Genomic DNA, 18,202 nt, shown 5'->3' on the forward strand with positions numbered 1-18,202 from the left:
AAAAAAAAAAAAAAAAAAAAATTTGCTGGGCATGGTGGCATGCACCTGTAGTCCCAGCTACTTGGATAGGACTATCACTTGAGACTGCAGTGAGCCCTGATGGTGCCACTGAATTCCAGCCTAGGCAACAGAGTCCCCCTGTCTCCAAAAAAAATAAAAAATAAAAAAGGTGTAAAAAGTGTAAGAAAAAATAAACCACATTTATCCTTCCTCCTAACGTAAACATTTTTGTGTGTACCCTTTCAGACTCAAGGTGTGTGTGTGTGTTGGGGGTGGATATTGGGAGTACATGTTCAGAGAAATGTAAAGTGCTTATTGAGGTTATCACAGCTATGACTAGAGTGGCTTTTACCGGTGTTCTGGTTTGGGAATGTAACAGGAATGTCATTGTTAGCTTTTCATTATAGGATGGATTCTCAGTATTTTTTTGACCTTGCTATCCTTTTCTTTTTTTTCCTTTTTTGAGACAGAGTTTCGCTTTTATTGCCCAGGCTGTAGTGCAATGGTGTGATCTTCACTCTCTGCAACCTCTGCCTCTTGGGTTCAAGTGATTCTCCTGCCTTAGTCTCCCAAGTAGCTGGGATTACAGGCATGCACAGCTAATTTTTATGTTTTTAGTAGAGATGGGGTTTTGCCATTACATAATTAATTCTTTTCCTTTATGTGGATACCCAGTACTGGTATCCACATAAAGGAAAAGAATTAATTATGTAAAAAAAGATACCCACATTGGTACATTTATTGCAGCATTATTCACAACAGCAAAGACGCAATCAATCTAAGAATCTATAGACAGATGATTGGATAAAGAAAATGTCGTCTATATACACAATGGAGTACTCTTTAGACATAGAAAAGAAGGAAACCATGTATTTTGCACAACATGGATGGAACTGGCCATGTTGGATGGCCAGTCTTTTAAGTTATGCAGCCCGGAAACAGAAAGTCAAATACCAGTGTGTCCACATGGACATGAAGTGTGGAATAATTGACACTGGAGACTTGGAAGTGTGGGATGGTGACGGGGGCTGAGGGAGGAGAAATTACTTAATTGGCATAATGTACATTATTTCGGGTGATGGTTGCACTAAAAACCCAGACTTCACCATAACTCAGTATATCTGTGTAACAAAACTTCACTTGTACCCCTTAAATGTATTGTTTTAAAAGCTAGGTTTGTAATTATTACTCTATTTTTCAAAATGGAACAATCCATTGTACACTAGTACATTGTAGAAGGTCAAACTGTGAAGGAAATGAAGGGAATACATATTAGCTTTCTTTTGCTGCATAACAAACCACCCCACTATCAGCAGTGTGAAACACCTCATTAGTAGCTCACAGTTCCGGAAGTGAGAAGGTTGGGTGAGTTAGGCTGCGCTCTGAGAAGATGTCAGCTTTCAAGCTCATTGCTAGTGGTGGCAGAATTCAATTCCTTGTGTTTTTTAGACTATGGTCCCGGTTTCCTTACTGGCCATCGCCAGGGGTCATGCTTAGCTCCTTGTGGCAGCTCTCTGGTTCTTGTTCGTGGCTCCCTCCATCTCACAATCAAGAAACAGCATGTGGAATCCTTCCCACACTTTGAATCTGGCTTCTCCTGCTACTAACCAGAGAAAACTGTTTTTAAAGGGCTCACTTGATTAGGTCAGACCTCGCTGGATAATCTTCTATCTTAAAGACAACTGATTTGGAACTTTAGTTACATTGACAAAATCCCTTCACAGCAGTACCTAGGTTAGTATTTGATCACCGCACGAAGGGAATTGTGTGATCATGTGGGGATCATTAAGATTCTGCCTACCACAAAATGATTTCCATAGAAGTCAAAATAATGGTCACTTCTGGAAGGGAGGGAATAAGGAAATATAATTGGATAAGGAAATAAGAGGGGCTTCTAAGGTTCTGGAACATCCTAATTTTAACCTGAGTGGAGGAGGGGACATGGTAGTATATTTTCTTATTTTCCTTGAATGGTTTACATATGCTTTTACACTCGTTTGTATGTATATCTCACAAAAAGAAAAAAATTCAATGCAAGACAAAATGGCTTATGACTATGAATGTGGCATGTACTTGAGTCTAGGATTTTTAGAGCTAGAAGACAGGCATGTTCATTTGTGTATAAGACAGGCATGTTCATTTGTGAAAGAGGTGGTCAGGATTGCCCAAGCGTTTTTGCTAAACTGGGCAGGCTCTTCTTGCACATCAAGAACATCTGTGGAATGAGAGCTCATTGTATGGGCCACCTACCATCTCTGGTATTAGAATTAAATGGGAAAGGGAAAACTGGAATGTGATTAAGAAACTATAGTGTATCAGAAAACAGTGATCCACATTGAAGATGCTTCTGGTTGCTGCCTCAGTTTTGGATCTCAGTTTTGGATCTCAGAAGTGGAGGTTACTAGATCCCAGTGGTAAATCAGCAATGCTCTCACAAATGCACAGATATAGTATACTCATGCACACACACACACACAGGAAAAGACTGAGCTGTTGGCAACAGGACACCACTTCTGTGATCAACTGCTCTTTTTCAAGTCCACAGCTGCCTTGCCTCTGAAACTCTCTGGTAGAAGCCATGACCAGATTCACTTATGACCCTTTAAAGGTCTGGTCTGGGTAGGAACTGCCTAACAGAACCTATTTGGTGGGATGCTGACAAGAGATCTTCTAGGTCACTGGCTTTCATCCAAACGTGAGATCCTAAACCCTTTGAATTTGTAAATGGCCAAGGGGACTAACCCACAAGGATTTGTCCTGTGTGGTTTCATATTCCCCCAGATCTATCATGGACTCTGGTGACAGTTCTCATGGACTGGGGGTTCTTGTTATTTTGGGGAGGGCTAGGGTGATCCTTCCTCTCTAATACTTTCCAATAGCCCAGTAAAATGGGTAGGAAGAGAGGGAAGAGAGAAGAAAGTATTTCTGGAGAAACTTCAGAGTAATTGGATCACGGGGACATAATCCCAGATGTATAAGAAGTTTCTTGACTTGGTAACTTGAATTTCCAAACTTTAAATGACTTCAAGGACTAGAATAATCCCAATAGCAGGATGAGATTTAAGTGGCTTTGTATGAGCAATGAATGGTTTCTGTGGATTTTACCAAAACACAGAACAAAGACAAGAAAACGTTCACCCATTTCAGGCACTAACTCATCTGGCTGCTGCTTTCTGACCAGATTGGCTATTTTTGGCTTCTGGACTACTCCCAGAGCCCAGAGAAGTAAATTTGAATCAACACATTTGTTGAAAAGGTAAGCGAGCACTTTTAAAAGAATATAGAAACTCTTGTGGGCCCAGCTCCATCCCCGGTGGCATACCTGGTGACTAAGTGGCACAGGGGGAATTTTGAAGGAAATAGAAAAGGATGTCTCCATGGTGCAACAGTCCAAGAATGAGAAATCCATGAGACCATTTAGTCCCTGGGATGGAATATCTCTGATAATAATCTATTCCAAAGTAAGCATCAGGAAATGAAGTTCCAGAGAAGAAAAAGAACTTCATGATTCCCATGCATTGATTGGTTGGCAAATGCCAGTCCTATTAATACGTGCTCCAGAAGAGTCTGGCAAGTGAGTGAGTGAATGGACAAATAGCCCAGGATTCTGTAGATCTCAGAAGTGATCTAGAAAAGAGGAGGCAGAGAGCATCTTAAAGTGCTCACAGGCCGGGTGCCGTGGCTCACGCCTGTAATCCCAGCACTTTGGGAGGCCAGGGTGGCAGGATTGCTTGAGTCCAGGAATTTAAGCCCAGCCTGGGCAACAAAGTGACACCTCGTCTTGACAAAAAATTAAAAATTAGCCAGGTGTGGTGGCACAGGCATGTGGTCCCAGCTACCTGGGAGATTGAGGCAGGAGGATCGCTTGAGCCTGGAGGTTGTGGCTGCTATGAGCTGTATTTGCCCTACTGCACTCCAGCCTAGGTAATGGAGTGAGACTCTGTCTCAAATAATAATAATAATTTTAAAAAGTGCTCACAGAGCAGAATGGTCAGGGATTGGGGATGAGGCATACCAGTTTTTTCTACCAGTCCTAGGTCTCAAGGGGAAAAAACATACAAATCGAATATAACATTTCTTGCCAAAATTGAGCAAAGTGAATCATCCACACATGTAACTTGAAGTAAATGTGTGATGCCTATCTTAAATATGATGAGGAAAATTAAATCTAATCAGGTGACATTTGAAACCTCTCTATGGGGTGGCCAAATACCAGCAAGTAGATTTTGATCAAATTCCTGCATTTTATTTAAAGCAATATAGAGAACCCTTTGAATTGTCAGAGATGTTCTCCAATTGCTCAGCAAGTCTGGGCTTCCTCACTGGCTGTCTGGGCACTTTAGGCATCAGAGAATCATGGAGCTGGCCCTCTGAGTTCGTGCAAGTGACATATAGACACCATGGTCAGTTGCAATCAGACCTCCCCTGTGATAGCGTTCGTTCTCCTGGGCCTGTCTGCCCATCCAAAGCTGGAGAAGACATTCTTCATGCTCATCCTGCTGATGTACCTGGTGATCCTGCTGGGCAATGGGGTCCTCATCCTGGTGACCATCCTTGACTCCCGCTTGGACACACCCATGTACTTCTTCCTGGGGAACCTCTCCTTCCTAGACATCTGCTATACAACCTCCTCAGTCCCGCTCATCCTTAATAGCTTCCTGACTCCCAGGAAAACCATTTCCTTCTCAGCCTGTGTCCAGCCGTGCAGTGCAGATGTCTCTCCTTTGCCATGTGAGCCACAGAGTGTTTCTCATGAGCGTGACGGCGTTTGATCACTACGTGACCATCTGCAACCCCCCTATGGTACTCTGAAGTTCATGAGCAAGTACTTATGTGCCCATGGCTGCCAGCTCCTGGGAGCTGGAGCACTTGCTTCCATGGGTGCAGACGTCCCTTGCAATGAGGCCCTTCTGTGGAGACAACATCATCAACCACTTCACCTGTGAGATTCTGGCTGTCCTGAAGTTGACCTGTGCTGATATCTCTGTCAATGTGATCAGTATGGGAGTGGCCAATGTGATCTTCCTGGGGGTCCCGGTTCTGCTCATCACTTTCTCCTATGTCTTCATCATTGCCACCATCCTGAGGATCCCCTCAGCTGAGGGGAGGAAAAAGGCCTTCTCTACCTGCTCTGCCCACCTCACTGTCGTGATCGTCTTCTACGGGACCATCCTCTTCATGTATGGGAAGCCCAAGTCTAAGGACCTGCTGGGAGCAGACAAACAGGACCTTGCAGACAAACTCATTTCCCTTTTCTATGGGGTGGTGACCCCCATGCTCAACCCCATCATCTACAGCCTGAGGAACAAGGACGTGAAGGCCGCTGTGAGAAGCCTGGTATTTCAGAAACACTTCCCACAGTGATAGTGGAGGGGTCCTGATGGCTCTGTGCTTCCTGACTGCTCCCACCTGAGAGTCTCAGAGGACAAGATGAAAGACCAAGTAGATCAAGGGTTACATAGGTAATCTCATTACACAGAATCTCATTACATAGAAGGGCTCTGTAGAAACAGGAAACATTTAATGCAGCTCCACCAAAGTATGTTCTTGTTTGTCTAACCTTGTAGTTCTCATTCTCCGTGACAGATACTGAACGAATTGATGTCAAGCAAAAGTAACTCTTCACATTTTTATTGTTGGATGAATGAAAAGCTCTAGTCTGTAGGTCTTTGATTCAATTGCTCCATGGCTTCTTTCTTTGAACATATTTGAACATATTTGGCTGCTGCTTTCTGACCAGATTGGCTATTTTTGGCTTCTGGACTACTCCCAGATCCCAGAGAAGTAATTTGAATCAACACATTTGTTGAAAAGATAAGTGAGCACTTTTAAAACAATATAGAAACTCTTGTGGGTCCCTACTTTTATGTTACCTTTCAAGCTCTTCCTACTCCATATTAAATAACAGTTTTATCTTTCTCCTCATTTTTTTTTCTCCTTGTCATATAAATTCTTTAAACTGTTTGCTGAATTTTTCTGTCTCTGTATCTTCATAAATTAACCTGTAGCTTTGTCTCTCTCTCTCGTCCTCACTCAGAGTCCTCACCAGAAAATCATGGTCTTGGAGAAGAGAGGGGAGTAAGGAAGGTGTGGCAAAACTGATGCAAGGGTCAAGGGCACAGGCCTCTTTTCTTTTTCCTTTTGGAAGATATCATTCATCCCTGGACTCTGTCCTAGATACCAGTGGCCTCTCATGAGCCATCAGAGTAATGCGAAAACCGAGGAAAAGTCCAGGAGGATCAAATAAATTGTATTAACCACCTGACCTGGCTTAACCAAGCATGCAGCCAAGTGGCAGCCATCACTTGTTTTCCACTGAAGAATCCCTGAGGCCACATAGTAGTCAGAGGAAGACAGAAACAATGCCCACCAGGGAACATCTAAGAATCACCCACATGATTGTGAGGAATTCCAAGTCGGCTCCAAATAGTGATCAGTCTAGAAGTCCAGTTAAAAGGATCAGCAGAATAGAAAATTTCTGACATAAACTTTTAACCCCATAGAAACAAACTGACAATTAAAATAAAGATCCCAGCACTTTGGGAGGCTGAGGCGGGCGGATCACCTGAGGTCAGGAGTTCGAGACCAGCCTGGCCAACATGGTGAAACCCCCATCTCTACTAAAAATACAAAAATTAGCCAGGCGTGGTGGCACGTGCCTGTGATCTCAGCTACCCGGGAGGCTGAGACAGGAAAATCACTGGAACCCGGGAGGCAGAGGCTGCAGTGAGCTGAGATCGTGCCACTGCACTCCAGCCTGGGCAGCAGAGCAAGACTCCATCTCAAAAACATAAAAAAAAATAAACAGCCTTGGCCGGGTGCGGTGGCTCACGCCTGTAATCCCAGCACTTTGGGAGGCCGAGGCAGGCGGATCACGAGGTCAGGAGATCGAGACCATCCTGGCTAACACAGTGAAGCCTCGTCTCTACTAAAAATACAAAAAATGAGCCGGGTGTGGTGGCGGGTGCCCGTGGTCCCAGCTACTCGGGAGGCTGAGGCAGGAGAATGGTGTGAACCTGGGAGGGGCGGAGCTTGCAGTGAGCCAAGATCGCCCCACTGTACTCCAGCCTGGGCAACAGTGTGAGATTCCGTCTCAAAAAAATAAATAAATAAAAAATAAACAAACAAACAGCCTTTGCTGAAAATCAGTTAACGTGGGGAGATNATCCTGGCTAACACAGTGAAGCCTCGTCTCTACTAAAATACAAAAAATGAGCCGGGTGTGGTGGCGGGTGCCCGTGGTCCCAGCTACTCGGGAGGCTGAGGCAGGAGAATGGTGTGAACCTGGGAGGGGCGGAGCTTGCAGTGAGCCAAGATCGCCCCACTGTACTCCAGCCTGGGCAACAGTGTGAGATTCCGTCTCAAAAAAATAAATAAATAAAAAATAAACAAACAAACAGCCTTTGCTGAAAATCAGTTAACGTGGGGAGATGGTGAAAATGTTAAAGAAAATTTTCAGTAGTTTTATCAATGGAATTAAAGAGGCTTTTGAATCAATAAAACAAGAGTTGTCTATAAAAAAAGAGGCTAGGAGAAAAGATATCTGAGCGATAAGAACATTTTCTTGGAAAAAAAGTTCACAATTTTTGAACAAATACAATTCAATAGATAGTATTTAAGACAAATCTTAAAAGGAATTTTTAAATTAAAAACAACATTTTGGCCAGGCACGGTGGCTCACGCCTGTAATCCCAGCACTTTGGGAGGCTGAGGCAGGTGGATCACGAGGTCAAGAGATCGAGACCATCCTGGCTAACACAGTGAAACCCCATCTCTGCTAAAAATACAAAAACTTAGCCAGTCATACCAGCAAGTGCCTGTAGTCCCAGCTACTCGGGAGGCTGAGGCAGGAGAATGGCGTGAACCCGGGAGGCGGAGCTTGCAGTGAGCTGAGAACGGGCCATTGTACTCCAGCCTGGGCAACAGAGCGAGATTCCATCTCAAAATAAATAAACAAATAAATAAATAAACAAACAAACAAATAACTTTTTAAAAATCTTTTATTTTAAGTTCAGGGGTACGTGTGCAGGATGTGCAAGTTTGTTACATAGGCTGCTCTCCTAGACTTAAAGGGGAAAAAAAGACAAGGAGGTTTAAGCTGTTTGAGAAAAAATTAGAGGCATGGAAGATAAACCAGAGGAACCCATTATGAAATTCATAAGAAGAAAATAGAGCAGATGAAAACAAATAATGTTTAAAACCAAAAAAGAAACATTTCCTCAAACAGAAGTTTTAGGTCAAAGATACTTACACACGCATGATTATAGCAGCACAATTCGCAATTGCAAAATTGTGGAACCAACCCAAATGCCCATCAATCAACGAGTGGATAAAGAAACTGTGATATATATACAATGGAATACTACTCAGCCATAAAAAGGAATGCTTTAACGACATTCACAGCTACCTGGATGAGATTGGAGACTATTATTCTAAATGAAGTAACTTAGGAATGGAAAACCAAACATTGTATGTTCTCACTGATATGTGGGAACTAAGCTATGAGGATGCAGAGGTATAAGAGTGATACGATGGACTTTGGGGTCTTGGGGGGAAGGGTGGGAGTGGGGCGAGGGATGAAAGACTACAAATAGGGTGCAGTGTCTACTGCTCTGGTGATGGGTGCACCAAAATCTCACAAATCACTAAAGAACTTACTCATGTAACCAAATACCACCTGTACCCCAATAAACTACGGAAAAATTAAAGAAAAAAAGATAAATTTTAGGTCTTTTGTTCATAAACAGTTCACCACTAGGTAAGAACTGTGGCAAAATAGATACCTTATCTAGATCCAAGGATATGTTTTGATTTCCATATGTAGCAGGATATTTCTAGACTTTTCCATAGAAGAAAACAGATTACCTAACAAGGAATAAGGATCTGACTGCCACTGGCCTTCTGCTCTGCAGTCCTATATGTAGAAGTCCGTGGAACAATGTTCACAGAGCTCTGAGGGAAATGGGTTAAGGGTCAGAAGTTCTACACACAGACGACCATTGCACAGGCATGAAGGTTAAAAAGACATTTGCCATTATGTGAAAACGAAGAAAGTACACACCTCTCTAATTTTGTTTTGAACAAGAAATTTGATTTAAGAAATTATCTCAACAAAGAGTTAAAAATAAATGACTGCAAGGATGAGGGAGACACAGCGTATACAATATAGTGAAAAATAATGAACTTCAAAGACCCATAAAGTCTAATCAATTCTTGATGCTGAATTGCTGATTCCATTACCCATGGAAAGTTGAAAAAATGGTCAAAAACATGACCCCAAACTTTCAAAGAATGGATAATTTCTGTGTTATCTGTGGTTTTCATAGGATAAAATAATATGGAGACCTTGCCAAATCATTTTATGCATAACAGTTAGCTCCTTCAGGACAGTAACTACATCTGTCCCATTTATTTTTCTACTCTTCATAGCAATTACAGTGCTTGGTACACACTAAATACTCAGTAGGTATTTGCTGAGCATGGAATGAGTATTCTGACACCAAAATTTAACAAAGACAATGCAAAAAAATTTATATAAATGAAACCATTTTTAATGTCTATTAGCTGATGAAAGCCAATGTGTATTAAACAAATAACACACATTACCCACCGGCATATTCTTAGGAATAGCAACATGGCACAACATTAGAAGAAGTCTTATTTTTAATGTTTTTATAATGGAGAAGTTCAAACCCCTATACGAAAATTAGAAAGAATAGATCATTAACTTCAGGTATTTTTATCCAGATTCAATAATCACCTCGTGGTATATCTTGTTCAGCCATGCACCTCCTCACTTCTCCCACTTCTGAATTATACTGAAGCAAATCCCAGATCACGATAGCATTTCATTTTTTTTTTTTTTTTTCCAAGATGGAGTCTCACCCTGTTGCCCAGACTGGAGGGCAATGGCGTGATCTCAACTCACTGCAACCTCCACCTCCCAGGTCCAAACGATTTTCCTGTCTCAGCGTCCCAAGTAGCTGGGATTATAGGCGCACACCACCACACCAAGCTCATTTTTGTATTTTTAGTGGAGACGGGGTTTCAACATGTTGGCCAGGCTGGTCTCAAACTCCTGACCTCGTGATTCGCCCGTCTCGGCCTCCCAAAGTGTTGCGATTACAGTCGGGAGCCACTGCACCCAGCAGCATTTCATTTTTAAATAGTTTAGTGTGTATCTATAATAAACGGTAGACACTCTCTTTTTTTCTTTTTTTTCAAGATAAGGTCTCACTCAGTCACCCAGGCTGAAGCTTAGTGGCATGATCACAGCTAACTGCAGCCTCAAATTCCTTGGGCTCAGGTGATCCTCCCGCCTCAGCCTCCCAAGTGGCTGGGACTACAGGTGTGCACTACCACACCCAGCAAATTTTAAAATTTTTTATAGAGACCAGATTTTGCTGTGGTGCCCAGACTGGTCTCAAACTCCTGGACTCGAATGATCCGCCCACCTCAGCCTCCCACAGTGCTGGGATTAGATTACAGGCATGATCTTTTAAGCATAATTAAATTACCAGCATCACATCTTTTAAATATTATGTTAATATCACCAACTCTTCGCTTACTATTCACATTTATCCAAATGTCCTTTTTTTTTCTTTTTTTTTTTTTTGAGACAGAGTTTCACTCTGGGCAATAGCCCAGGTTAAAGTGTAATGACGTGATCTCAGCTCCCTGCAACCTCCACCTCCTAGTTCAAGTGATTCTCCTGCCTCAGTCTCCCAAGTGGCTGGGATTACAGGCATGCGCCACCATGCCCAGCTACTTTTTTTGTATTTTTAGTAGAGGTGGGGTTTCACCATGTTGGCCAGGCTGGTCTCGAACTCCTGACCTCAGGTGATCCACCCGCCATGGCCTCCCAAAGTGCTGGGATTATAGGCAAGAACCTCTGCACCTGGCCCCAAATGTCTTTTAAATATATTTCTTTTTCAATTTGTTTAACTTAAGATCTTTAAAAGGTCCCTTATAATAAGTGGATAAATCTCTTAATCTATTTTTCCCTTTATTGCCTTTGTTTCCTTACTGTGTGTGTCTGTGTAAGAAACTGAGTTGTTTGTGCTGGGGAATTCCCCATGGCCTGCATTTTACTGATTGCTTTCCCATGATATGTGTCTCCTTTTCCTGCATACCAGAGGTTAGATGGAGAAACTTAACAGTTTTTTGTTTTGTTTTGTTTTGTTTTGAGACAGAGTCTCACTCTGTGACCCAGGCTGGAGTGCAATGCTACAATCTCAGCTCACTGCAACTTCCGCCTCCTGGGTTCAAGTGGTTCTCCTGCCTCAGCCTCCCATGTAGCTGGGATTACAGGCGTGCACCACCACACCTGCTAATTTTTGTATTTTTAGTAGAGATGGGGTTTCACCATGTTGGCCAGGCTGGTCTCAAACTCCTGGTCTCAAGGGATCCACCCGCCTTGGCCTCTCAAAGTGCTGGGATTACAAGTGTGAGCCACCACACCTGGCCAAATGTTTTCTTTTAGCTGTAGTTAATGACTCATGATTCCTAAGTCCTTTTCACATGCCGCTAATAGTCTTTGATGGCTTCCTTGCTTTCTGGGATGAGAAGACGATTCAGGTTCAACTTTCCTATTTCCTGTGCCAGCCTGAGAATCAGCAATTTCTCCAAGAGCTCTGGATCTTTTATTGGAAAATGATATTTAGATACCATAATCTGAGTGCTAAAGGTGTTCCTTGCTACTGAATTTGTCATCATTTCTAATCCCTTTTTATAGAAAATGTTAGAAAATACAGTTTTGTTCTTTTTTTTTTTTTAAGGTAAACTATGACAATTTCACACTGATACTTCCACCTTATATTCAGGTCTATAGTTTCCAGGTAACCTCAATAAATATACATGTGTAGCTTCTCAATATATCAGAAATCTTGATACTCAGTGACACTAACATAATTGATCATTTGATTTACTCCACAAATATACACACAAAATAATTTTGGAATAACAATACTAATACTACCTTCATCAATAGAATACTAAAAAAAAAAAAAGAAAAAAGCTTAAGATTCTAAAGAACTTTTCTTCTTATTCTTGTTTTTTATTTTTTCTTTTGTTTTATATTCCTTTTCTCCTTAGGGTCATTCCTGCTAGATATGTACAAATTATTGATTTTTAAAGTTAGTTGGGATAATTTCTCTCTTATAGTTATTTGGTTTATATATTTCATTTTGCTTTTGAATTTTGCTTTTTACCATCTTCTAAGTATAAAAATGCATGGCTCTAAAGTCAAATCCAGCCAAGTGCAGAGGCTCATGCCAGTAATTCCAGCACTTTGGGAGGCTAAGTGGGAGGATCACTTGAGCCCAGAAGTTCAAAATCAGCCTGGGAAATATAGTGAGACTTTATCTGCATAAAAATGTAAAACTTAAGAAAAAATTCCTCAAGCATGGTGGCACATGCCTATAGTCCCAGCTACTTGGGAGGCTGAGGTGGTAGCATTGCTTGAGTCCAGGAAGTGGAGGTTGCAGTGAGCCAAGATTGTAGCACTGCATTCCAGCCTGGGTAACAGAGTAAAATCCTGTTTCCAAAAAGAAAAAAAAAAAGAAAAAGAAAAAATAATTTTAAAAAATCAAAGTCAAATCTACAAGAGAAGGTATATTTAATGAAATCTAACGTTTATACTTGTCCCCTTCATCCCGTTACCTTCCTCACTTAACAGATAACCACTTCTCTTAGGCCGGGCGCGGTGGCTCAAGCCTGTAATCCCAGCACTTTGGGAGGCCGAGAAGGGCGGATCACGAGGTCAGGAGTTTGAGACCATCCTGGCTAACACGGTGAAACCCCGTCTCTACTGAAAATACAAAAGCTAGCCGGGCGAGGTGGCTGGCGCCTGTAGTCCCAGCTACTCGGGAGGCTGAGGCAGGAGAATGGTGTAAACCCGGGAGGCGGAGCTTGCAGTCAGTGAGCTGAGATGCGGCCACTGCACTCCAGCCCGGGCGACAGAGCAAGACTCCGTCTCAAACAAACAAACAAACAAACAAACAAAAAAAAAACAGATAACCACTTCTCAAATTTAGTGGTTTATCTTTCCATTTAAAAAATATAATATATGGATATATTCATATTCTCCTACCTAAAAGATAGCACACAATACACACTTTCTCCACATTGCCTTCTTCACTCAATGATAATTCTTAATGATTACTCCATAGTTGTACACAGAGATGGAGAAATCACATTTGAGTAAGTTTGGGGAATGTAATTTCTACAATATATTATTCACCAACTCATTTTCTCTGCCCCAGCCCTTTTCACTTCAGTAGATTTGCTCCAGACTTCTAACATTAATAAATTGTGAATAGGTCCAAGATTTTATGAGAGGCAGTATCAGAATAATTACATTACAAGTTAAGTTTGGATGCTGAGCCTGGCTCTTCCTCAAATGCCCTGCATTGCCCAGGGCAAGACCCTTCCCCCCTGACTCACAGTCTCCACAATTGTGCAATGATATCAGATTATTCTCAGCTCTTAAATTATCTGATTCTCATACAAAATCAAAATTCTCTTCAACCATGGGAGAATCACCAAGCAGCAAGGGGTGGGGCTAAAGGAAATTGAGCCAAGTAATATCTCGCCGTAAAACTGCAGCACAGACCACGCCTTCCTCCTCAACAGTCTGTGGAGCACTCTTATTTGCACACTGCACACTTTCCAGCAAGTCCGACGTGTATCTTTGCCAACACTATGGCCACCATGGTGCTTACTTGGGCACAGACAAAACTGGCTTCTGATGGTCTCATTATATTTGAAACAGGCAAAAGATGTCACTTCTGTCATCCAAAGTACTCACCCTCAGGGCCTCTGGAGGGAAACCTAGAGTCTTTAGCTGAACCTTTAAGATCTTCCAAAATCTTCATAGACCACTAAATTCCTTCTTACATCCTGTCCTCTAATTATACTACCCCAGCCCTTATTATCTACATCAATGACCAACCACACATTTTCAAACACCTTGCCTTTGAGCTGTTTTGAGTTTAGAATGCCCTCTCCTCCTCCATTTATTACCGTGAAAATGCTACTATTTGGAGATCAGCTTAAATATCACTTTTTCCGAGAAGACTTCCTTGACTCTAAGTGAGGGCTAATGACGCCTTCCTTGGCCTGCCTACAACATGTTGCTTCTAATGCAAAGGTAGCACTGACTTTACTCAGCCTTATTTGAATTATGGACATACCAGTCTCCTCCTCTAAACTACGAGCTCCTTAAAGACAGGCTACATGTCTGGTATACATCTATGCAATTGCCCCAATTGCCCACCATAGAGCTTGGCACACAGTAAGAGCTCAACAAATGCTTATTAAAATGAAAGAAATGTATCTCAGAAATCCCAGTTCTTGCTATATAAGCAAGAGACATAAGGGTAAATTTCTACCCAAAAACACATACAAGAATGTTTATAACAGCTTTACTAATAGCCAGAAAATGGAAATAGCACAAAAGTCTATCAACAGTAGAATGAATACATAAATTATATTATACTTATTTAATGGGATGCTGCACTACAATTAAAAAACAAGCTACTGATTTCTGCAGCAAAACTTGCAGTACATATGAAAACATGATACATCAAAAACGTGAATGTATCTCACATGTTATGACGTATAAAAAGATACACACGAAGGATTATATACTGTATAATTCCATTCACATAAAATTTTAAAAAGCAAAACTAATAGATGTTAACAGAAGTCAGAATAGTGGTTTCCTCTAGGAGAGAGGGAAGAGAGGGGAATGTAATTGAGGAGGGAAGTAAGAGGGGTTTCTAAGGTACTAGAACATTCTAATTTTTGACCTGGGTAAGGGGTGCATGGTGTGTATTTTCATATTTTTCCTCGAATGGTATGCGTATGCTTTTTTTTTTTTTTTTTTTTTTGACAGAGTCTTGCTCTGTCGCCAGGTTGGAGTGCGGTGGTGTGATCTTGGCTCACTGCAACCTTCGCCTCCCGAGTTCAAGTGATTCTCTTGCTTCAGCCTCCTGAGTAGTTGGGATCACAGGCATGCGCCACCACACCCAGCTAATTTTTGTATTTTTACAAAATACAAACCATTCTGTTGGCCAGGATGGTCTCTATCTCTTGACCTCATGATTCCACCCGCCTCAGCCTCCCAAAGTGCTGGGATTACAGGTGTGAGCCATCGTGCCTGGCCTGCATATGCTTTTTATACTCTTTTGTATATATAATATATCTTACAAAAAGAAAAATTCAATGCAAGGCATAATGGCTTATGACTATGAATGTGGCATGTATTTGATTCTAGGACTTTTAGAGCTGGTGTACAAGGCAGGTGTATTCATTTATGGAAGAGGTGGAAAGGATTGCCCAAGTCCTATTTCTTGCTGACACTGGGCAGGCTCCTCTTGCACACCAAGGACATCTGTGGAATGAGAGCTCATCACAACACCACCAGTATTAGAATTAAATGGGAAAGGGAAAACTGGAATGTGATTAAGAAACTATAGTGTATCAGAAAACAGTGATCCACATTGAAGATGCTTCTGGCTACTGCCTGGGCAGTCACAGCTCTCAGCTTTGGATCTGAGAAGTGGAGTTTACCAGATCCCAGTGGTAAACCAGCAGTACTCTCACAAATGCACAGATAGAGGATACTTATGCACTCACACACAGGAGAAGACTCAGCTGTGCACAACAGGATGCCACTTCTGTGATTGACTGCTCTTTTTGAAGTCCACAGCTGCTGTGCCTCTGAAACTCTCTGGTAGGAGCCATGACCAGGTTTATTTATGACCCTTTAAAAGGCTGGCCTGGGTAACAGCTGCCTAATAGAACCTATTTGGTGGGATACAGACAAGAGATCTTCTAGGTTGCTGGCTTTCATCCAACCCTAGGATCCTGAATTTGGAAATGGTCAAAGGGACTGAGCTACAAGGATTTTTCCCGTGTGGTGGGTTTCACAGTCTCCCAGGTCTGTCATGGACTCTGGTGAGAGTTCTCATTGACGGGGGTTGATGTTAATTTGGGCAAGGCCAGGATGATCCTTTCTCTCTAATGTTTTCCAACAGTACCACAGAATTGGTAGGAAGAGAAGGAGGGAGGGAAGAAACTATTTCTGGAGAGACTTCAGAATAATTGGATCATGTGGACATGATCCCAGATGTATAAGAAGTTTCTTAACTTTGTGACTTGAATTTATAAGCTTTAAATCACTTCTGAGACTACAAAAGACCCCATTACAGAGTGGAATTTAAATTGCTTCATATATGCAATGTGTGGTCCTTTGTGGCTTTTGCCCAAACACAGAACAAAGACAAGAAATGTAACTTTCACTTATTTCAGGTGCTAACTCATCTGACTGCTGCTTTCAGACAAGATTGGAATTTATAGCCCCTTATCAACATATTTTATGATAAAAACAAAGGGGGCAACTTTTTAAAGATTTGTAACTTTTTTTTGCTCACAACTCGAACTCTTCTTGACTTAGCCCCATCCCTGGCCTCAGATACAGTGGCACACGGGGAAGGACAAGAAACAAAACACTTCTCAGTGTTGCAAAAGGAAGTCCAAGAGAGAAATGTATGAGAACGTTTGGTCCCTGGGATGGAATATTCTGTAAAATAATCTATCCCAAAGTGAGCAATGTGGAAATTGGGGCCCAGAGAGGAAAAGGGACTTAATGATTTCCATGCATTGAGTGATTGGCGAATGTCAGTTTCCCCAGTGCCTAAGTCTGATATCTTCCTATTAACTCATAATCCTTGAGTGAAGCTGAACCATCATCACATTCACAGGGGCAAACCTAGAGATTTCCCTGCCTGTGTCAATATGAGGAAACACTTTCTGGCAGTCAGAACTGTGCAAAGAGAAAAGATGAACCTGGGCAGGCAATGAGATGCCTTCCCAAAAAGAGATCAAACAGATAATAGGAAGGCAAGTGGTGACAAGCTGGGATGTAGTCAGAGAGTCAGAATAAATGACAGGAGGTGCCTTCCCTGCAGATAAGACATGAGAAACAACTAGAAATAAATGAAAAGACATAAAGACAGATAAGTTCTCCTGGGAAAGAGCCAGCTCCAGGAACAGGTGACCAACATTCTGGATTTACCCTGGATGAGAGGTGAGAAAAACCATTGCTCCAGGCACACAGAGGGCCAGACTCTCCCAACTTGAGCTTTGCCGTGTTCTCAGGTGAGGCTACACACTATTATTACTCAGGCAGACCAACTCCAAACTGACAAGAATGGCACCTGTGGTTCCAGGAGATGACGGCAGCTTCCCATTCTCATTGCCTCCCATATAGCCCTTCCTGTTCTTCGAATCATTCCCTGAAAAGACTTCTTGATCCCGTTCACCACCCAAGCCACTGTGTATAATCTTTTGGGTCACCCGTCTCCCTCCCCAAGCACCTAGAAGCCTCCCACACTCTGGCCGGGTTGAAGCCATCTCAGTCCCGTACAAACACTGTCATGGCTCCACACACAGAGTGCTTCAGAAGAGTTGGCTGGTGAATAGACAAATGATTAAATACCACTAAGTTCTGTCTAGATTGTGAGAGAGAAATGAGGGAGAAGAACAGTTCAGTATCTAAAAGTAACTGGAGCTAGTTGCAATGGCTCATGCCTGTAATCCCAGCACTTTGGAAGGCCAAGGCAGGAAGATTGCTTGAGGTCAGGAGTTGGAGATCAGCCTGGGCAACATAGTGAGACCCTATCTCTACAAAAAATAAAAAATTAGCCGGGCACAGTGGCATGTGCCTGTAGTCCCAGATGCTCTGAAAGCTGAGGTGGGAGGATCACTTGAGCCCAGGAGGTCAAGGCTGCAGTGAGCTATGGTCTCACCACTCTACTCCATTATGGGTGACAGAGTGAGACCCTGTCTATAAAAAAATGAATAAATAAATAAATAAATAAGGAAAAAAGAAAATCTCCAATTGAATGATAAAAGACAATCGATAGATGCTATTACTTAGAATTATCTGAAAATGATTTTTAAAGCAGTATAATAAAAATTCCTCAACAAACAATTATAAACATGTTTGGGACAAAAGAAAAAAAGAGAAAGTCTCAGCAAATAAATAAAAGATATAAAGAAAAAAACAAATGGACATTTTAGAATTGAAAAAAATGCAACAACTTATTTTTAAAACTTAATAGATAGGCTCAACAACAGAATGGAGGGAAAGGATTAAAGAACCAGTGAACTTGAAGACAAAACTTTGGAAATTACC

At 41.9% G+C, this 18,202-nt stretch overlaps 1 pseudogene; it reads left to right on the top strand.

The window, feature by feature from the left end:
- The first annotated feature begins 4,400 nt into the window (after positions 1-4,400).
- On the top strand, positions 4,401-5,364 carry LOC108542562 (olfactory receptor 13C7-like; annotated as a pseudogene).
- The last annotated feature ends 12,838 nt before the right edge of the window (positions 5,365-18,202 follow it).

The sequence above is a fragment of the Rhinopithecus bieti genome, unplaced genomic scaffold, assembly GCF_001698545.2.
Source record: "Rhinopithecus bieti isolate Rb0 unplaced genomic scaffold, ASM169854v2 scaffold_22453, whole genome shotgun sequence".
Taxonomy (NCBI): domain Eukaryota; kingdom Metazoa; phylum Chordata; class Mammalia; order Primates; family Cercopithecidae; genus Rhinopithecus; species Rhinopithecus bieti.